This window comes from Mauremys mutica, chromosome 7 (genome assembly GCF_020497125.1).
Source record: "Mauremys mutica isolate MM-2020 ecotype Southern chromosome 7, ASM2049712v1, whole genome shotgun sequence".
NCBI lineage: Eukaryota > Metazoa > Chordata > Testudines > Geoemydidae > Mauremys > Mauremys mutica.
Window position 1 is genome coordinate 57,856,482 of NC_059078.1, and position 22,206 is coordinate 57,878,687.

General features: G+C 46.6%; 1 long non-coding RNA gene across 2 annotated transcripts; it reads right to left on the reverse strand.

Moving 5' to 3' along the window:
• Window positions 1-1,181: 1,181 nt before the first annotated feature.
• On the reverse strand, window positions 1,182-22,006 carry LOC123373737. Of its 2 annotated transcripts, XR_006580841.1 has the most exons (5): window positions 21,903-22,006; window positions 20,971-21,265; window positions 19,445-19,521; window positions 5,066-5,171; window positions 1,182-1,540 (listed from the first exon to the last, which is right to left on the reverse strand). It is a non-coding gene; the product is annotated as an uncharacterized LOC123373737 (long non-coding RNA). The 2 variants fall into 2 exon arrangements; XR_006580840.1 differs by lacking the exon at window positions 1,182-1,540 and having other exon boundaries at window positions 2,968-5,171.
• Between the last annotated feature and the right edge of the window lie 200 nt (window positions 22,007-22,206).

The window sequence follows — 22,206 nt, forward strand, 5'->3', positions numbered from 1 at the left end:
TAAAAATCATGAAATCCAGCATGAGCACCAGACTAAGAAACCAGACAGGGGTTTGATCCAAAGACCATTTAAGTCAATGAGAGCCATTCCACTGCTACGACTAGGCCCTTAGAAAGGAAGGATGGCCTTGTGACTTAGGCACTTATCCATCAGGACTCAGGAGAGCTAAGCTAATTCCAAGCTCTGCCACTGACTTCCTATATGACCTTGGGCAAATCACTTGACCTCTTTTTTATGTCTTTGCTCCTCAGCAATAAAAAGGGGATAATATTCCCTTTTGATGCCTTCTCTGTTTAGACCCTGATTCAGGAAAGCCCTTAAGCACATGCTTAACTTTAAGCATGTGCTACGTCCTATTGACTTCAATGGTGCTTAAAGTTAAGTAAAGCAAAGCAAATGGTCTTAAAGTTAATCACATGCTTAAGTGCTTTCCTGCATGGCGATGTTTTCCTCAATACGGGTCTTAGACTGCAAGGTCTGCAGAGCTCGGACTGTCTCTTATTAGGTGTTCGTGTGGTACCTAGCACAACAGAGCCTTAATCTCAGATCAAGGTGCTACTGTAATACAAATAAATAATAATAATAATAATTTGGATCCACTAAAAGATTCTAAACCCTCTTGATTTTTTAAAGAGACATTTGCAGCTGTGCAACTCATTTGTTTAAATTAAGAGCATGAAATAAATAAAGACACCTACAATGTTATAATTGGACTTGGAAAGATTAGATTTTTATCGGTAAATGTCAATAAGTGTTGATTTCACCGTACACATACAAACCAATGAAAAAATATTTCCATTGATAATAGCAGAAATTTACAGATACACAAAGTAAGAAAAATTCTGCTTGAGAACTTAGTAGCGTTTAATTTAAAGCTATCTACTCTACATTTTAACATGTGATGTTGACAATTTGTATTTTAATGGCTTTAAAGCTTTAACTTTTTTAAATTAACATCGACTGTCATTAAATATTTATTGTCTGATGCCCCCAATAATTTCCCCAACTGTGAAAATTTAAATTGATAAAAAAAAGCTTAAAAAGAGACATCAGTATTATCTCTCAAAATTATAATAAAATCAAAATCTGCCAAGCATAGTTATAATAAAATTAAAATAACAAAAATTAAAATGAGAAATCAGGAAAACTGTATATATATAATTAAACTGTTTTTGTTTGTTTTGTTTTCATTTTCAGATTATTCTTTGGACTCTGAATTTAAAGCAAATTATGCATATGGCCAACTAATAGCATTCTAAATTAGGGAAATGATCTTTGCCATTCAAACTACTGAAATGACCTGTTTTGTATTTGCAAAGGAGGTAGAAGCTGTTTTAATAACTAAACACACTATAGCAATATGGCCAACCCCAAGCATTTTGAAATCACAAGTCAGGCCCCTGAAAATTCATGAAATTTGCTTATTGATTATGAAATGTTAAAAGAAGAATAATAAAATTTTGATTCTTTTTATTTACCTTCTGGTTTTTTAGATTTTAGGTTCCATTTTGGGTTACATTTTCAAGCTTTTTTCCTTTAACTACAATGACAAGAAACACACTTTTTAATATACACAAGAGCTGGAATTCTCACATATCAACTTGACACCAAAAGCTTTTTAAAAAAAACACCAAATATTGTGAGACTTGCAATTTAGCTGCTCTAGGGGACCGCAGCCTGAGATATAGCCCTAGCTAGTAGCTGACCCCTATTCATGCTGCTGTCATGAATATGCAAGCCATGCCTGTATCGCGCTCTCAGCCACCGTTTAGGCTGAGTGTCAGAACAAAGTTCTGAAAGTCTAACAACCCAGGTAAATACAAACCATCTAATCAAGGTTAGATATACATTCAGAATTCCCCATTCACCAGGGGAGGGGGCATTCAGTCTGTTATTGGGATAGGATTCTTTTTCCTGTTGGGTGGTTATTTGCCATTGCAAGTCTAATTCATCATCAGGGCACTGACAGCTTTTTGGCTGGTGGGGGGGGGTATTCCTATTTAAATCTAAGGAACTATGGGGGCAGTTAATATAATAAGTTTCAGTACATTATTATCTGAAAATTCACCTCTGCTAGGCTGGTATGGTTTTAGATCTTTTACCATCCAGCTCTACTGGGGGGCTCCCCAAAGGTACTTACACACCTAAGGCCTGTTTTTAGGCACCACTGCAACTCACAAAATTCCCACTTGGCTACCACCTACCCTGTAGGCACCTAAACTTGCTCATTGCCTAAGTGTTTGGAGTAAATGGTCCCCAGGTCCCTGCATTTCTGCCTCTGGGCCTGCACTGTTGCCTCAGTCTAGATATCCAGGCACCTTTCTCCCACCTGTACTTTGGAGCAAGTCTCAAACCAGGGAAAATGGGCTTTCAGCACCTAACTCATGTGCCGGGCCAGGCTTGGTAGGCATGCTCAGAGGCCACCTATCAATCAGCCCCGGCACACAAGGTCACTCAATACAACCATGGGACGGAAGGGGCAAGAGGTGCTAGCTCCCTTATAACCATTAGCCTAAGGGGTCAGAGACCTCCCCTAGGGGTGGGAGGCTCCTAGATCAAGTCTCCCCTCTGCCTGATAAGGACAAGGAATCTGCCACTTCTCCAGTGAGTGCCCTAACCACTGGGTTATAGAGTCCTCCTAATGCTTTCTCTGGCCCAGTGATCACTTAATTATTTAAGTATCAGAGGGGTAGCCGTGTTAGTCTGGTTCTGTAGAAGCAGCAAAGAATCCTGTGGCACCTTATAGACTAACAGACGTTTTGCAGCATGAGCTTTCGTGGGTGAATACCCACTTCTTCGGATGCAATGTATTCACCCACGAAAGCTCATGCTGCAAAACGTCTGTTAGTCTATAAGGTGCCACAGGATTCTTTGCTGCTTAATTATTTAAATAAAGCAGAACAACTTCCATGGGAGACGCATATCAGAATAGCTCCCAGCCACACGCAAAAATGCCCCTACCCCCAAAAAAATCCTGGGAGAGGCTCTAGTGAGACCTGCCAACTCATGACACACAGCAGTGCAGGAGGATTAGCTGCTGGGTTCCTCTCCCCAGCAAATCAGGGTCAGGTGAAGCTGGATAGCGCTCGGCTAGGGAAAGAAATGGGACTCCTTATTTAACAGCCGGGGGGGGGGGGGGGAATAAACCCGATCTAGTAGAGGCAGCACAAGAGAGTGGGAGAATGGAGACTTCTGAATACCCCCCCCCCCTTCTCCCTTCGAAGGGAAGCTGAAATAAAAGGCAGAGGGAGCCTTGTGTGTGTTTTTATTATTATTATTTCTGATTAAAGAGGAATTCATTTCATCTCTGCCTCCTGCCAGGGGCTGAGGTGCCACCATTGAGGTTAACGGTGCGGAAGAATACAAAAAAATTTCATTGAGGAGGATTATAAAAGTTACTAGCTGGAACATTAACAGAAGAGTAACTTGTAAAAAATGCAATATTACAATATTCACAAGGACGGTAGAGCGTGGTAAAGCCATAAAATTCAACATTAAAATCTTCTACAGCCTAGATAACCTAGTTAACAAACATTGTATTGGAACTACTTTTCTGCAGGGCTGAGGGATACGCTTGGCCCAGGCTGGAGTGCTGGGGCCAGCAGGGAGAGGAGGCAGCTGGTGGGATGGGTGCTGGGGCTGGGTGGCCATTGAGGTCCTGGGGGGACGCTGTGGGTGCGGTCGGTGTTTCTAGCAGTGGATAGGGAAGAGGGGGGTGGAAAATGGCCTGATCTATAGATCCCACTTGAGCCAGGGCTCCAGCCCTACAGCATGACATCTAAGGCGTGGGGGGCAGAGGGGACACTAAGGATGCCCCAGTTGAACCCAGTCCCTCCTGGGCTCTCCTTCCCCGCGCAGTGCCTTCGGTCACACCCGCTCCCCCTTCCCTTGCCTCGGGATCTCTTTAAAGCCATTCCCCGGAGCCAATTGCACTTGTAGGGTTTGCCTAACACGCCCAATTTACCCCCGCCCCTCCCAAAGGTTACCCCGTGGTCCAAAGAAAACCTCCAGGCGGCCAGTTCGCTTCTGGTGGCAGGGGTTGGGGAGGGTGTCTCCGGCCCCTTTGCAGTGGGCTTTTCCCCTATCGAGGGTCCCTTTTCTCCGGGGATGTCAGCAGTGGGATCTCTGTAGTGGGTCCCCGCGCGACCCATATGTTACCCTCCTCCCTGGAAATGGGACTGCAACGATTACAAAACCAGTGTCTACTACACACGTGGAGTCGGGAAACACGGGGCTTGAACCCCAGAACCACACGGCTCCAAGGTCTGGCAGGCAGGAGGGGCGAGCAGCTGGGGATCCGGAAGTGGCATCAGGCCTGGCTATGCTCAGCCTTGAGTTATTTTGCAGGTGGCCAGAGAGGGAAATACCATCTGAACTTGCTGGAAAGTTACTTTAAACCGCGAGGCCAGTTGTATCCGCTCTGGTTGAATAGTTAGATCCACAGAAAAGTGGGATTTAGACATTATAAAATGGATAGCCGAAAGAAAGAAAGAGAAGCAGTAATGGTGAAGTGGAGTTAGCCCACAGGTGACCTGTGCATTATCTGATCAGAAATGCGCCTTAGTGCCCTGGGTCACCCCAGTCCAATTTGCGCCTCTTGGTCATTTAGTTTCGCTCTTTGCAAGGAACATGGTCTTTACACAACAATTCCTCGGGGGTTCAGCGGGGGCCCTGCACTGATGCGGAGCTGATGAACTTCTTCTCATTAGCACGGCTTGGGCAGTGATTTGTCTAATCCAGAGCAGCAAACTCAAAGCATCGATTCTTTGGATTTGTCGCCAGCCCGATGTGCCCATATAAACGACAGCCAATATATTTTGCAGCGCCAATTGAATTTTTCACGTCAAAACAGTCGAGGTGTTTTAAATGTTGCATGGAGGAGAATCCGGTTATTATATTATTGTGTTATTATATTACTGATTTTATTAAGCGTTATAATAATAATTAATTGAGAATTAAGAGGGACAGTTCTGTTGCAAAAACGCCAGATTAAAGGAAAAGTGCTCAGGCGGCTTCCAAAACTGTTACTGACACTTTGAGCTGTTACGGCATCAGGCGAACTTACTTCTCTTGCAATAGGTGGGGGGTTCATTTCCCTGTTGTCTGTTGTTTTAATGTTGCTTGTCGCTGCATCTCTCTTTCTGTTCTCTGCTCTCTCGCCGTTCTCAAGGCTGTTGAGATGCAAGAAGCAGGGAGTGTGAAAGGGCCAGAAGAAAGACAGGGGAAGAAGGGGGGCGGGGGGAGAGCGAGAGAGAGAATTGCTCTGAGCTGCTATGGAGTGAAATTCAGTTCCCTGGGGAGTTAGCAGACAGTTTGTGGAGATGTTACTCCAGAGTTTCAGACTATGATAAATATGATAATTTGTATAAAATTTGAATGGGTTCTTGTTTTCAGGGAGAATGCCTCTGATGATGAATGTTCATGATTTTCAGATAGATGGCTGATAAAAAGTGTATTGAATTGTTGAAAGCGATTTTAATTTTAATTCTCTACCTGCAGATGTCTGATAATAATAATGTCTCCTAATAAAATAGGAAGGTGTCAGTTTAAGCAGCAGTATCTCGCTTCACTTCATCCTTCCCATCCCCAGACTGTGGCAACATTAACCTCTTCTTATAAAAAGGCACATAAAATTATTATAATTACAGAGTTATTAATTTTAAAAAGAGGGTTAGCAGGATTTTTATTATTATTAATAGAGCTCGCACACTACCCCAGAAGTAAATCCCTCTGTGAAATGATGGAACCGATTGCTAATTCTATTATTAGATATTGCCTCGGAATTGCCTTTCGAGTTTTTAATTAGAGCCATTGAAACCCAAAGAGGGTGGGGCTAATTATTTGTACCCCCCCCCCCTTTGTTGTTATTTAAAAGCCACTGATAATTCTCTGCACTCAGAGTTTAGTGTCAGAAGCAGATTTCCAGCAAAGGGGAGATCCGGTATAAAGATCGCTGCGTTTGTAGGTTTTTCTTCCAAGCAGCGTGGGTGGATTGCGTTAATTGGGTTCTGTGCGATCGCCTAGACAAAACTAGTTGGGCCAGGGATGCCGCTTTGCACCCGGCTCCGAGTGCCTCTGATCTGGGCTGAAATTTCACATCAAAAAGCCAACCAAACAAAAAAAAACCACCACAACTTTGGTAACATGAAATCAATGACCTGGCAGTTACACTCCAATTAGCGCCTCCTGCGAAGCAGCCCTGAGCCAGTGCAAGAAAATTAAACACAACACAGAACTAACATTCTTCAAAGGGTCTAGCCCCCACTCTGGGCAGCCCAGACCCAGCCAAAAACTCTTTCGGATTCCTTTAAAATAAGTTCGCTACCAAAAACTATATTTGTACACACACAAACACACAGAGAGGGAGTATTCGGCGCTATCATATTTGGGGCTGTGGATTGAAAATGAATCCGTTTAAACCAACAAAACAAGAATCAAACCCATTCCGATCCCTGCGAGGTAGCCACCAAATAGACCACGATTTTAGTGTCCTTTGCAGGGCTATTCCCCCTCGCCCCCGAAATACACAGACAAATTTTACATTCATCAGAGGCTGAAATTTGGCGCTTGTGGTTAATTCAAAGTCGGATGATACAGGACAAGAGCTAGGGAAATTATTCAATATTGTGTATTAGTATTTAGGGGACAACCCCCTGAAATAGGAGCTTCTTTGAGAAATAGGAGTGGTGTTTTAGCAACAACAAAATCATCTTGCGAAAGAGTAGAGAACTGGGCAGATCTTATCAATTCTTTATAGAAGACATCAAGTTAATATTTCATATACACATGCCCAGAGAAAGAGATATCCATATAAACACACGGAGATATATACACATATGTCTATATATGTGTGTACCTTTCTATAGATGTGTGTGAAATGTTAACTTGATGTCTTAAAAATAATTGGTTATCTGCAGTAATACATGTATATATTAAATGTTTTATATTTTATAGAGAATTGGTTATTTATATATTTCACTGGACACATATATACAGGTCTATACAGAGAATCAGAAAACTGGTAATACAGCGAGTTAGAATTGATAATATAAAGAACAGTCATAGATAGTTATATAAAAAGAATTGGTAATATATAATATAGTATATATATTCTAAATTCTTTATATGACTATATAAAACAATATACACAGAGATGAACATATGTATATGTATGTATGCACGTATAATATATAAACACACACACATATAGAAACATATATTTATATATATTCTCGATTCTCGATATGACTATATAGAACTATATATATACAGTTTTCCACTCGGAATTAGAGCAGTTGCAAGTTTCTGACTACTGTGCCATCGAGGCAATTACCAGAAGGGTTCAGTTGTCTGGTCACCCTCAGATCTGTATTCAGGGCAATTAGAGAGCAGGTACCGCTTCAGAAAAATGGATATATTAAGGGGGAAAGGAGTTCAAATTATTGTAAAAAATGCACATAAACGATTCCAACAAAGTAGGGAAGCAGAAGCAGCTTGGCGTGCAAGGTTTCATATTGGAACTGCTTCTGCTTTAGACCTCGGGATTAATCAAAGAAATCGGTGCATTTGATGAGGAGTTATTCAGCAGCTGAGCTCTGGAAAACTGCATCCCTGCTCTCTTTATACATTTTATTATTTTCAATTGGGTTGAAAAATTAGGAGTGTTTAGAAAAAAGAAATACACATTTCTTCTTCCAGCGGGCTGGAAAGCTTTTATTTATATTCCCCCTCTTCTTGTCTTTCCTTCCCTTTCTATTTCCCTACCTCCCCCTTCTTCCCTAATGGGGGCGTGGGGGATGCATTTGAGACTGTCAAAGCGTGGACTGGATGTTCATGTCCTAACTGATACTTCTTCCCAATTCTAGCCTCCCGCTCCAGCATTTGTCGTGCTGGTTTCTATTTAGAAGCCCAACTCTCTGAGTGAGTAGCCAGATCTGCTTGGCCCCTCTATGCCAATGCGTGTCAGAGAGATGAAGATGGCACACTTCGAGCTAAGCATGTCAGCTTCCTTTCAAGTTTCCTTAAACTTCTCTCTCTCTCTCTCTCTCTCTCTCTCTCTCTCTCTCTCTCTTTAAAGGCTCGGGGAATATCTCTATGTCTGGGTGGGTGGGGAATCCCCCCACGACTCTGCAAAACTGTAGTCTCAGGACTTGCCAGCAGATTGAACTCCTGGCATGGCGAGAAATTATCCCTGCAGCCAGAGGTGCCCATCACACACCGCCCTTAGCAACTTTCTCTGCTGAAATGTGCTTCCAGGGCTGGCAGCCGTTGGGCGGGTTGCTTTCTTTTTCTAATGCAGCTGGTTGTTTGTGCGGGACCGCGCTCAGAAGCTGCCCCCGTCACTTAGCTGTGCTGGGGGCGCAGCTAAGGAGATCTTGGAAAGGGACACATAGGAAGAGGCGATTCCTGCCGCGCCGTTGCTAAATCCTGTCCTTGCCTGCACAGGGACCGCTTCGGAAACAAGGGAGCTTTCCCATTGATTGGCTGGAGAAAAGCCAGGGTTTTTTTTCCCTTCCTGCTGCATGGGGGTGGGTGGAGATCTTGAGCCAATTTGTCAGTTATTAAAGGACCCTGCCTGGACCTGGAGAGCTCAGGGGCATTTCTCATCTCAACTCCAAATAGGAGAGAGAAAAATGGCAGTCAGCTATCTGTGATCATTGACTCGAGGGCACATTGCACATCATCTCGCAAATCTGCATTTTGTATGAAGTGGCCAAAACGTGTGCTGGGTGCCTAATTTTCTCTCCCTTATAGGCGCTAAGGAGACTAATGAGAAATCGGCTTGAAATTAGCTTGTTCCTACCCCTGCAGCCTTTTCCCCCCATGGGGGAGATTGGAACCCCCTCTTATATCAACTGGTTGAGAGCCGGCCCTAACAGAGTTAGGAGACAGACCTGCAACTTTCCTTTCTGCAGCTCCCAGGCCATAGCAGGGACACCCGGTCCTGGTCCTGGACTAAGGTGGCAGGCCCAGGAGTTAAATCCCCCCCTGCCTCTTACAGTCTCTAGTGACGTTCTGAGCCTCCCCCTAAACACTAAAATCTTTGTCGCTCTCTGAATGTGCAGAGAGGGGGTTCACATAGCGGAGCTCAGCCAGTCCGGAGCAGCCGGTGGGGGTATTATTACAATTATTTTTATTTATAATCATTTGTTTTCCTAGAGCATTTCTAATCCCCCTCCATTCAAAGCGGGCTGTTATGGGTGGGTACATTTTATCTGGAACCTCTACAGTTCTCCACACCTCCAAATCTTCTTCCCCCCCGCTGAGAGGGGAGAATGGATTTCAATCTATTGAAACTTCAAGTGTGGTCACATAAACCACCGAGGGTGAAATCCCGGCTCCATTCAACCCAGCAGCGGGCCCGGATTTCACCCCTGCTCTTTTAGAAATCAGTTCTCTACGGAAGGTGGCTGTTTATTCAGCTCTCTAGTGTTTTTTAAACTGCTACTTCTACCAAGCTGATTTTTCCTCCTGGGGTGTCAGTCCCCTTGGGCGACTGATCTCGTAGTAGCAACGGTATCAGATGCGGGGATCTCTGTGTTAGCCGCCCAGTTCTGGCTCCGAGAGGCAAGCTACTGAAAAATAGTAGACTGTGCCCAGCAATGTCCTCTGGGGGTTATATGCAAAAGCAGAAGGCTGTAGTCAGTTCAGACCAAACTTCCTGGCAAAGTTTTCTGAGAGTCATACAGGGCGTTCGATTATTCATTATTATCGTTTAGTTGTGGAGGGTGGAAGAGGAGAAATGAACCAGAATAGATATAAACGGGAATTCCAGCGCCGCAGAAGGACAGTAGCAAGGGCCGATTCCCTAATCAAATCCCCGGTTCTTCTAAGAACTGTCAGGAGATCACTTTCTGGAAAAAATGGAGAGAGAGGGAGAGAAAGAGAGAGAGAGAGAGTGTCCCATAGGGGCGCGTGCACACACGCACGCACACACACACTCTCAAAGAATCCTAAACCGAAGGATAAAAATTCAAGCTAAAAAAAAAGTGTGGCAAAAAAACTTAAACTTTAAAAACAATTTTAAACAGCGATTTAGGGGCTTCATAAAATTCCAGTGTCAAAACCACCTCCTCACGATGTGTGATAAATGTTGCTGCTTTTCCGTTATCATGCTAATATCCACCAAGGGTTTGACTTGCTCTTAAAAAATCTCATCATGTCTCTGCTTCCGTCCTGCCTTTCTCTCTCCTCTTTTTCCTCATTCTCTTGGTTTGTCGTTTTCTTTCTTAAATACTATAATCTATCCACCCTCTTTTTCATTTTCTCATTCAGTTTCTCCTCTTTTTTATTCTCTCACTTTGTCTTTTGTTAGTAAAAAATCTCTCTCTCCTGGTTTTCATCCTATCATTCACTTTTATCCTTCTCTTATATTTTCCTTTTCCTTTCTTCTCCATGCTAATGAAATTTCCTCGCTCTCTTTATATCTCTCCCTCCTTTTGATTTTCTCTGTTTTCTCTTCCTCTTCTGCTAAGGACATTAGCCCCAACAAACTCACACCGACAAATCCAAGCTACTAACTCTGTAGTGGGGGGTTCCCTCCGCCCAGCCCAGGCTGTCCTTTACAGAGGGCAAACCCAGCCCACCCCAGCTGACAGCTCCTCACCTGGCAAACCCGATCTCTAGCTAGAAACTATTCAGAACCCACCAGGAAAAAAAAATAATAGTTCACCAACCCATGTGCTTGCAACCCGCCCGCTTCTAGCAACTCCTCCTCACTTTCGTGCGCTGAGCAGCCACCTAGGGGAGTTTGATTGCATCTCAGAGCAACTTCGCTGGGTTTTGTTCTCGGCTGGGTGGGGGCTTTGTGCGGAGAGCGGCTGGGAATGGATTTTGTTTTATAGCTGAGCTGCAGGGGGTGTCCAAAAATATCGCCCCCTCGCCTGTGCTCCAGGGCACCTGGCCTGGGGGAGACACCGCAGAAGAGAGCAGAGCTGCAGCCTGCAGGAGTTTCTGGGTGGGTAGAAGCTTCCCGCACAGGCCGGCTGTACTGCCCCCTCTGGTGAACTGATCCGCTCCCCGTGCAATGCCCGAGTAGAGTTATCGCTGGGCGCTTAAGCCTGAAATAACAACCGGCTAGGGCAGGCGTCCTCCTCGCAGTGCCTGGGTCATAATCGACAGGCATCAGGTATTGCCTTCGGCAGGAAGTTTAACCCGCGGTTGTTTCCGAAGGGAGAAAAGTCTCCCTTTAGCAAGGATAGGTGGATAGAGCCGCTTCAACTGTGTGTGTGTGTGAGAGAGAGAGAGAGAGAGAGAGAGAGAGATGGTTAAAATTCCCTTTGCGAAGGCAGGTGTTTGAATTGCAAATGTTCTGAACAGTTTGGTTAATCATTTCCTGGAGCTCCAAACTCTGATGCTAATGATACCCGTCAGCCCAGGACTGAGCAACCTGGGCTGAATCCGCTCTGCTGTAGCTTCCAAATGGTCCTGCCCCACACGCCCATATATTCCGACTGCAACTTTAACCCCCGGCCCAGCCCGTTCGCTTTTTCGCTCCGCTGGTCCCTGCCTCGCACCCAGCCCTCCCAGCTATGTCACTTCACGTGTGTCTCAGGCACATCCCAGAATAATCCCCCACAGAACTGCCAGACACTCGGCCCAGCCCAGATCCTGGCCCCAGGGGGTCTAGTCACTGATCCCTGTCAGGAACAACGCACTGAAATCCGCCCCAGGCCAGGCCAGGCCCAGCTCACCCAGTAACCTGGCCTGCCTCGCCCACATCTTGGTCCTGACCCCTGGCAGCTCCTCTACCTGTTCCCTACTCGCCCATGCCCTGTGGCTCCCTATTCCCTGGCCTACCCCAGACCCCATTGCAAACCACGTGCACCATCTCTGCATCTCTCTCCAGTAGCAGATGAGCATCCTCATCTATCCCACTCCTAAACCCGGCTCGCCCCACCCAAGAGCCATCGTCTTGCCAATCCTCTACAGCCCCAAAGCATCGCTATCCCTGAACCCTGGCGTTCTCCGCCCCGTCTCACTGCAACCCGAACCTCTGGCTCCATCCCAGCCCCGCAGCTAATTCCAACCCAGCCCAGTCTCGGCCAACCCAGCCCAAGCATGAAGCCAGCCCAGCGCTAATCCCACAGCAACCCAGCTACAGTTGGATCCCAGTGCAGTTTCACCCCAACGGACTCCTCATCCAAACCCCCCTAATCCCACTCCCACTGTAGGTGGGACCTACTGCAAACCTGGACCCCGTTCCCACCTGTTTCCTCTGCAATGAACCCGGGGGGGGGGGAGACAAAATCCCGCAGTTCCCGGCTGTCCTCAGCGCCCAGGAGCATCCCCTTCTTCCTTGCTGCCCCCATCACACCAAACACCGCCCGGTTCTCACACAGCCCCTGAACCAGAGCGAATCCCAAACCACCGTGCTCCAGCAAGCCTTATTCCAAACTCAGGCTCCTCTCAAACTCCCCCTTACCCTGGGCGGTCAGTGCCCAACCCACCTTAAAAACTCAATGGCAACCCCAGCACCCAGCTAACCTCCCTCCCTGCACCAGCCCACCCCACTTCTAAACCCGGAGCCCATCCACTCAGTCCCTTCGACCAGGCCAGCCCCGAAGGTCATCCCAGTGCACTCCAAAGCAGCGCCTGTCCCCAGCCAGCGCTCACCCCCAGCTACCTTCCTCCTCCGACACTCACTGCTCTGTGTCCGGGGAAAGCACCTAGAGGAGGTGGGGTGAGTGAGCCCTGGTTTGTGGAGTCTGGTTGCTAAAAGACCTATTCTGCATTGGACAAATCGGTAGGCAATGCCAGGAAAACGGAACGGTCCCGGCTTCCTGGCGATTCTCTACAGGGAAACAGGCGAGAAACCTGCATTTTTATTCTACACTAAAATGTACCACCCCACGGAAGCCAGTTGCTTGTGACTGTGTTGCCTGTTGCAGTGAAATCTTTCTTGACCTATGGAGAAGGTGATTTGTGCCATCACCCCCCGTCTCCTCTGTTTCTTTAAATGTTGGCTCCGTGATTTATTTCCTAAAACGACCAGAGTCAGCTGGTGATCTGAGCCCGGAACTAAGGAGCAGATTTCTCCAAGAGGGGGCTTTATGAACTGAATTATCGCAGTTATAGGAATGAGTGCCAGGTGCTCACACTTTGCAGGGGAGAGTCGCTTCTGTCTCGCTGCACTTCCCTGGGAACTTTCTCTTCTAGAGTTAACTATTAACTGCTGGAAAGCAGGCAATTTTCTTCGGAATGTAAACTATTTCCTTTATACGGGAGATAGACGGAGTGATTGATTAATCTGAAAATAGATATTAAAATTAAATATGGCTAATATGTGTGTTCATTTTAGATATAGCTCGCCCAGAGAAATGCAAATGTAGGTCTATGCAGACCCCAGGAAAATAAATTAATTAATGCATTCAAAGTGATCCTCTTTCTTATTTTTGTTTGCAGGGCGGTATTTTAATTGTTTAATATGTGCAATTACTAATGTCATTATGTACTGTATGAGATTATGGACTACATGCATGTTATGACTTTTAAACTAAACTTAATACTTTTGGATAATTAAGCATTATACCCAGATGTACAGACACTCTTTCCTTAACCTGTGTATTAGATAATTTTAACATTAGCTTTATATTTAAAACAATATACATTCAGATAGATAAATAGATGTGTATAATACATTTTAAAGAAAAAGACTATGTATAAACGTATACAGAATTATAAGTGTATACTGTATGTTGCCTATATAGGGCTAAAATATATAGACTATATATAGTACGTCTATAGTAGGTCTATATAGTATGTCTATTTCTAGCATCTAACTATATATTTATACGCATATCGATTTGAATGTGTATATATATATGTATATACATACACACACTATGTAGAAGTATATGCATGTGTATGTACAATCTAACTAGATATTTACACACGTATAGATTTGAATGTACACAGCATATATATATTTATACATAGACACACCTGTTATAGCCTTTATTTTCTTCCTATATATGAACGTAGAGGGTACACACATATATATATTTATACATAGTGCGTGTATGTATATATATGTGTGTGTGTACTCTCTATGTTCTTATATAGGAAGAAAATAAAGGCTATAGCAGATGTGTCTATATTTCTAGATTCTAATTAATTGTATATCCGTTTAGCAAATATAGCTGATATATACATAGGTACATACGTACACACATACACATACGTATCTCGCACTCAGGGATTTACCGGAATTATTTCGGTAAGCACTTTTGCGTTTTGTTTAAGAACAAAGGCTCGGTGCCCTCTTGCCTGACCCCAATGGGAAATGTTACATCCCGGAAATCTGGGAAGAGAGCGATCAATATAAACCCGGATCCTTCCATGTGTTGCTTTCATCCCTCCGCCAATCCCGCTCTAATGAAATGGTGCCTATTTGAATGAAGAGGAAGAAGTGGTCGCACAGAAGGCGCTCTGCAAAGAAGCGCCCAGCCCCACGCCGCACCTGAGACAGGCGCGGGGGCTCAGCTCCCCGGTCCTTGCCCTGCAGCGAGCTGGGACTGCCCCGGTACATAGCACAGGCGCACAGCCCGGGGCGTGCGGGGACACCGCCCGGGTCTCTCCGCGATGCTTGGAGCCCCTCTCTCCTCCAGCCAGGCTTGGCACAAGGACTGCCCTCCTTTGTCGTCCCACTCTGCCTATCTTTCTCCATTGCTCACCCTCTCGATCCCTCTCCCTCCTGTCCCACCCTCGCTCTTTCCTGCCCCTGTTCGCTGTGTCTCTCCCGCGCCCTTTTATTTTCGTTGCTCCTGCTATTTTTTCTTTCATCGCCCTGAATTTCTCTTTCTCTCTGCCCTTGCCCTGGGATCTCCCCCTGCCCCGTTAGCCTCTCTTTCTCTCCCCATTTCTTTCTCTCTCTCTCTCTCATTCCCCACAGGCCCCGTTTCCCTTCCCCTGTGTTATTTGTGTGTCCCCATTTCCACCCCCCAGAACCCCAACACACACCGCGGTGTATGAAGTTCTAACTGGTTTGCGTCAGGCAGTTCTTCCTCACTCCGATGTAGCCTGGCGTGACGGATTAAACATCAACTAGTTAAATAAAAATTAATATCAACTGCCTCCAAACTTCTAATGTCATGTTGTTTATAACTAATGAACTGATTAGGGGATAAACACATCAGGAAGACATTTCTGCTTCCCTGCTCTTTTGAGAGAGGTTTGCAGAACTCGAAGTAAAGCTCCCAGCGTCCCTTTTGTTGCGTTTTCCCCCACACTAGCTGGGGAGGGGTATCCTTCGGCGGCTGTTGGGGGCAGGACTGGCGGAATCCGGGGTGCGTGTGTGTGTTGGGGGGAGGTATTTGGAATTATTTAAATATCTCCCCGTGGAGGCAAGTTTCAAAGCAGCGGTTCTGCTTTGCTCGGAGCAGGGTTCTGCCCTGGTGAGGGGAGCTGGTGAATTTCACTAGACAATGGCACAAAGTAGCCTTTGTGATGATGCCTTAGGAAAATAATCGTTCCCGCGATCACTGGCTTTTTATTGTCTCCTATTTTAATATTTAAAGAGAAACTTTTTTCTTTGCTTGAAGCTACAATCGATGATTTTTAAGTGTGATGAAACCAACGTCTCATTCCAGCCCTGTATTTTATACAATCATCTACTTCGCTGCTTTGTTCCCCCTGTATCTGGTGTTAACATTTTCCTAAAGACTTTAGGGAAAAAAACAACAATTCAGCCTTATTTTGGAGAAAAAACCATCCCAAGCTTTTAAATACTGTTTGCCCAGTACTGTCGGCCCTGACAAGACAATAATAACAGGGGAAGCTTTTTAAAACCAATTTAGCAAATGCAGAAATGCAATTTTAATGAAGAATCGATAGGAGAATGGTTCATTTTTCCTGGGACTCCTTGTTGGTGCTGAGAGGGATTTTCAATCAATGCAGGGATGGTGGGGGGAAGCGAAAGAGAGAAAGAAAAATACTCGCTCAGGGGTGTTTTACCACTGAGGATTTTTCTTCACAGCTCTTACGCTTTGAAACCGTGAGGTCTTTAGTAGGGCTTCCAAGATGTGACAATCGTAGATTAGATAGATAGATAGATAGATAGATAGATAGATAGATAGATAGATAGATAGATAGATAGATAGATAGATAGATAGATAGATAGATTAAAACGTCTCACTGAAACAAACACAGCCAAAACTTCATCATAACAGACAGAGACTTTACAAAACTGCCTGCATATGTACCCAAACCGAGCTTCTCCCTCTAAACGAGCGAGCCCCGGTATGTCTGGAGACTGAAGGGGCAGGGTAGCCCCCCAGGCCAACCTCCAGAGTTGGCCATCTGTTTAGATGAGCTGCACTGAACCCCGTCCTCCTTGTCCACTTCCCAGCCTCCGCACCCCCTTTCTCTCCGGCTGCAAAAGCTGCCTGACACCACTCAGCATTCCCTTCGCTTGCACCCAGTTCTCTCCCCCCCCCCCGCCCGCCCGCCCGCCCGCTAGCCCAGCAACCTCCCTGTAAACTTCCAGGAAGTTGCTCCGCAGCCCTGCCTCACCTCGCGCCCCTGGCCCTGCCCAGCCCCGCGGCTGCACGGCCCCGATGCTGGGGTCAGGTGAGTCCCGCTGCACTTCGAGAAGCAGCAGCGCGGCATTGGCGTGGATTGTTATTTATTTCCCCCTCCTTCGCGCCTGTCCCGGCTCAGTAGAGCGGCGGCTCGCTCTCCGGGGCTGGCTCTTTCCCTGTGTGCGCGGGGCGGCTGGGTGCGCGCTCTTATCTAAACCGTTTAGTTGTGGGTGGTTGCGCCTAGATCCTGCGAGTCCGCGGGGGAAAGCGGGACACCCAAGCGGGGAGGAGACGCAGCAAGCCAAGGCCGCGGCGGATCTCCTGGGCTGCAGCCGTCCCGGGGAGACGGACCATTAGGCAAAGGAGCCATGGCTCAGAGCTCAGGGAGAGCAGGTAAGGGGCGGGGGCGGGAGGGTGAATATTCAGAAGGGAGGGGATGAGCCAGTCACCCCAACTCCCTCCCTCGGCAGGAGGCAGCTGAGCTGCCTCACCGCTTGGGCCTCCTCTCCTCCACCAGGTCCCCCAACATTTCCACCCTACCTGCTAAATACCCCTCCCCCAGCACACTTCCTACAGCGTCCGCGCTTCGGACCACGTCAGGCTTGGGTTCTCACCTTGTTTCTAGTGAGTGCTTTGCTGGCAACCCGCAAGAGAACGGCCAGATGGGTGTGAGAGACATACACGCATGCATGTGTGTGTGTGTGAGAGAGAGAGAGAGAGGGAGAGAGAGAGAGAGAGATGCATGCAGTGTGTGTGACATGTATGTACTCTGTGTGTGTGTCATGCATGCACTATGTGTGTGTCTGTGACATGCATTGTGTGTGTGTGTGAAATGCATGAATTGTGTCTGGCTGGCATGCATGCACTGTTTGTGTGACATGCGCTCGGGGTGTGTGTGAGTCTGTGGCATGCACTTTGTGTGTGCGTGTGTGCATAGTACACTGCCTGGGCTCCTCGTATTTACTCTCGCTCGCTCTCCCCTTCCCAGTTCAGCCGGCTACATCTGTTGCAAACTGAACCCCCGCCCTACCCCGTATATAATTTTATTTTTGAAACTTCTACTTTTCCTAGCACGAGTTTTGTCCCGTCTGGAGAAGGCTAACGGCATTGTATCCAACTCCCCTCGGACGCTTTTCCCGTGGGCTGCTTGGTGCGTGTGTTGGGTTTCCCGCGTGTGCTTAAGGTTGTTTGCGCCTTGCCAGTGGAAGTATGGGGTGTGAGGAGCGAGCAGTTCTCGCGTGTGTGTGTTGTGGGCCCTGGGTGTGCTGTGCTGCGCGTGTTGTGAGTCAGGGCATTGGTTTGAGGGAGCGGCATTGGAGAGTTCAGGTTCCAGCGCTAGGATCTGGAGCTCGGAACAGGGATTGCGAGGTTTACACTGGGAGCTAATGATTTGGCTCCATATAGCTACTCCACACCCACCTCCTGCCCCCAGACCATGCTCTGACAGGGAAATCTTCCTTTCCCATTGACGGCTTTTTTTTTAATGATTTGCAAACAAAGCTTCAAACAACCCCTTCTGTGCAGGAGAATTTCCTCGGGGCTCCTGACCGGCTGATCACGGGCTAGGCGCACCATTGTGCAGTTTGGTTCTTTCAAATTACATCTAGAGCTGGGATTTTTAATGTCACTGTGAAAAACAGAATCCTACTTGAGGTTTGTGTGACAAACCTTGCCGTGTGCCAGCGCTGACTCGTTTGCTGTCTTAGTGTCTAACTGCTGCTAAGAGCCAGGATGGGGGGGGGGATTCCATGTTACGTTTGGTAACTAATGTTTGCTGCTATTATTTTCTTTTGCCATTTCTGATCGAGTCATAAAATGCAATATCCACGAGCTAGGAACGTGGGAGTGCGCGCGCGCATATGTACAGATCTAGGCAGAGAGAGAGATACATATAGATATGCACACACACATACATACATATATACATATGCACACACCCCTGCCAGGCGGCAGGTCTAGTACATATATATGAGTACAGTAGAGTTATATACATCCATAATATAGGCACGTTCATTGGGTATATATAGTGGATTTGATTGTGAATATATACCCGGTGTTCCTTTTCCCTTCTGTGTTTTTAAAGGGTCTGCTGAAGTCCCTTTGCATCTGAGGTTTAAGTAGGGAGATCAATAGCAAACAGTTGTAATGATCTAATTAATTATGGCAAAATTAAAAGCGAGTAGAAAATCAATCTCTGATGGTGTTGAAGATGGAATTAAATTGATAGTCCATCTGTTCACCTCCTAGACCGTATAAATATGCAACCCAAGGACGGAGCTAATGGGATCAGGCTGCCTGGGAGACTCTCTCTCTCTCTCTCTCTCTCTCAATCTCTCTCTTCTTTTTTACTTCTCTCCTTTCTGAAGTGCAAACCTGCAAAATCAGCCTCCGCTGCGCTTTCCCCTCCGCTCTGTATTTACACTGCACATTAGAGACTCGCAAAAGAGGCTTGTCCCCCACCACCAAAACCAGCAACAACCGCCACCGGCCCTGAGTGTAAACAAATAAATCTCTATTTTCAGGGTGAAACCACGTGCAATAATATGAATTTTCTCGTTCGCTCCCCTTTATTAAGAGAGGCGACCGGGTTATTATATTAATTATTATTATCATTATTACGTATTATTTATGTATTTAGATATTAGTACCCAGGTTTTTCGGGAATCTCGCGCTCTGTTTTAAGGGTCCTTTTGACTGGCTCAGGTTTGAGAAAAGTGATCAGTTCCTTTAGCACTATTAGTCTGAAATGGCATGTGAGTGTTTCCCTGGAGGGAGGCGCAGGCTGGCAGGAAGGGAATATGCAGATAGTTGTTGTTTGATTTTGTTCTGGCCATATGGAGTAACCTGGAAACGTATCTAGTTAAGGGGGGCTTCACAACCCATAACTGCCCCGTAACCCACCCTCTCCCACCTCCACCACATACCTGCACCTGTCCCAGCTCCGCCATCCTCCGCCAAAGGGCCGCTCGCCTGGCTGGGAACTTCCTGTGGCTTCCTACAGCTACACAAATATTCACAACATTTGTTTTGTTTTGCATTAGCAGAGGCATTTCAAAGAAAGGAGACCTGATGTCATGGCTACATTACAGAGCGAGCATCGAAGTCCTACGACACAATCCATTATGCGCTACGTGTACACGGTTCTTTTAAAAATAATAATAAAGTCACTATTTCCCTCCCATTTCCCCTCTGATTTGTATATGTGGGAAGCGTAGCAGCAGAAGAGAGAGCAGCCCATCTAGGATGAATTGCCAGCTTAGAGGAGTTTTGTAGCTTCCTGGACCCTTTTAATTATGAAAAATGAAACCTTGGGGCTGCAGTTCACTTTGAAATTAACCGAACAAAACCGATGTTTATTCCCCGGGTCAGAGTTGCGTGGCGTGGGGTAGGGAGAGGGGGTGTCGTTTAAATAAGTGCAGGCTAAATATCAATCAAATAACGAGGGGAATTTACAGGCCCTGTTCTAATCGCGCGTACACACACACACACAAACACACACAGAGACAAAAAATATTCGCCACTGAGATATCTCACTAAACTGTACTAATTTAACTGCACAGCCTGAAGGCTCCACATAGGGAATTCTCTCTCCTGTTCATTTCCCCCTCTCTGTTTTCTTTCCTTCCCTTCCGTCCTTGTGTGTCCCCTTTTTAAACACCCGTCTTGTTTCCACAGGCCAGGGCTTTATACTGGCTCCCCAAACCTTTGCCTCGCCTGAGATCTCATTCTGGTTTTGGCTCCTTGTCCTTGTACTTATTTTTAAGCTCAGGATTCGAATGCTTCTCAGTTCATGCCTCGAGGAGGGGGGAAAGGTGTCTGGCTGCTATTTGAGGACAGTTTCCTTCTAACTTCGCGTTCCCCACTCACTTACCCACCCACCCAGAGAGGTACCCTGGAGGCGCTATCACCAATCGAATTTATTAATTGGTGTATTGAAAAGGATTGATTGGCATTTCCTAATGGAAAGTACAAGCTCGTTTTCTGCCGGACGCTACGCTCCCGGGTATCCCTTAATAAAGGAGCCCTGAAAGCGAAAGGTAGATTTTCATTTAAAGTGGCCCCAACCTCAATTTCACAGAGTAGATACATTTTAAACACACACACACACTGCAAATTAGAGCTAATTACATTAGAACCGAAACCTGGGCATACATGTGGATTCGCCCCCAAAGATTGAATGCCACAGTCTTCCCCCTCAGTCTGGTAAATTAAAGATTTATTTCGGTTAATCACAATTTATATATAGATATATTTAAATTACTGATTCTGTATATTGTTAACAAAATCCAAGGGGCTGTTTTGTTTGCCCACTTTGGGACGTCAAAACCTTCGTGTCAGAAATTAACTGATCCCCTGCTGGTTGTTTCTCTGCCTCCGTCCCTCCCAGAGAAAGGATTCGCTTACACAGAAAAGTTTGTATAGAAGTATAAGGTTGTAATTCGGAACTTACAGGTAGTGAACAAGTCGGGAGCGGCAGATTTGGGAGTCCGGCCGGTCAGGATCACACACACACGCACACGCACACACACACACAGCGAGAGGCTTATCGATTGGTGACGTTTTGTTTGCAAACCTCAGAGAGAGGAGAACGGAGGGAAGGGAGCAGGGTGGCAAAGGAGGAGAAGAGCGGCAGGCGAGGTGGGCAAACCCTTCCGCAGTTCAGTGGAGAGAGATCCTTTCTTCCTCTGCCTGGCTCTCTCTAGCCCGTGTGTTTTCCCCCCGATGTCTCTCTCGTTTCTCTGATCCTGCAGCGGCAAAGGGGAGATGGAAAGGGTTGGTGACTGCTTACAGTTTAGTTCTGGGGAGCCGGAGTCTGCCCCTCCCCCCGCGCTTTTATCCAGTCACTCCTTTTGGGGGGGTCTTTCTCTTTTTTTCAGTTTCTTTTCCTTCTCCCCCCCCCCCGCGCCCCGTAAATTCTCCTTCCCTTTCCCAGTGGCTCTGATTAAATCCATTCTCGCCTGCTTCTCTCGGCTCCCCTCTCTCACAGTCCTGTCCTCGGAGTCACTAGAACTCCGAGCCCGTTAGCAGCTGATGCTAGAGATGAATGACTCTCGCTGCCACTCTTTTTAATTAGGCGTCAGACTCGGGCTTTCGCTCTGACCGGTGGGGGAAATCGTCACCTTCAAAAAAAAAAATAAAGACGATCGAAAATCGTCATTTCTCGCTGCTTTCACAGAAGGAAAGTGTGTGTGTGTGTGTGTGTGTGTGTGTGTGTGTGTGTGTGTGTGTGTGTGTGTGTGTGTGTGTGTGTGTGTTGGGGGTCTCCCCAGAAACTTACTGCCCGTTTGTGCCCGGTCCCTGAAAATGCCCCATATGCAAATAAACTCCCTAGACAGGAGCCCCTGACTGCTCCTGGCAAATGTCCCCAAGCCCTCTCCTCACCTGCGTCTCCCTCACTGGGGAGGGGGATCCCTTTGTTGGTGCGTTTTCATTCTTTGTTCAGTGGCGAAAATGGCCCTTCCTTCCCCAAAGAAACTCCCTCTCGGATCCCCTCTGGTTATGAACCTAGCCAGTTCCGAAAGGGGACCCGGGCGGGGCGGGGCGGAGTGGGATGGGGGAGAGAAAGTGTATGGGGGGGGGGTAGCGGCAGGGTTACAGAGACACTGGAAAGAGCTGCTAGAAATGTCACATTTTGCAACTTTCTTTCTGTCTGATGGATTCATTTACCTAAAGAATCGGCCCTTAC